Consider the following 246-nt stretch of genomic DNA (forward strand, 5'->3'; position numbering starts at 1 on the left):
CCCCCCCGCTCCCCCTTTCTCTCTCCCACACGTTTCAGTGGGACGCCATGTCCCCCCACTCCCCCCTTCTCATTCCCACAAGCCTCAGTGGGACGCCATGTCCCCCCCGCTCCGCCCTTTGTCTCTCCCACACGCCCCAGTGGGACGCCATGTCCCCCCCTCCTCCCCCGTTCCGCCTCCGTGCCGGGTCATGGCGCCGCCTGGCGGCCGCCCGCGGTGCCGCTGCGCGTGCGCGGGGCGCGGGGC

This window comes from Neopelma chrysocephalum, unplaced genomic scaffold (assembly GCF_003984885.1).
Source record: "Neopelma chrysocephalum unplaced genomic scaffold, ASM398488v2 Primary Assembly neopelma1_322, whole genome shotgun sequence".
Classification (NCBI taxonomy): domain Eukaryota; kingdom Metazoa; phylum Chordata; class Aves; order Passeriformes; family Pipridae; genus Neopelma; species Neopelma chrysocephalum.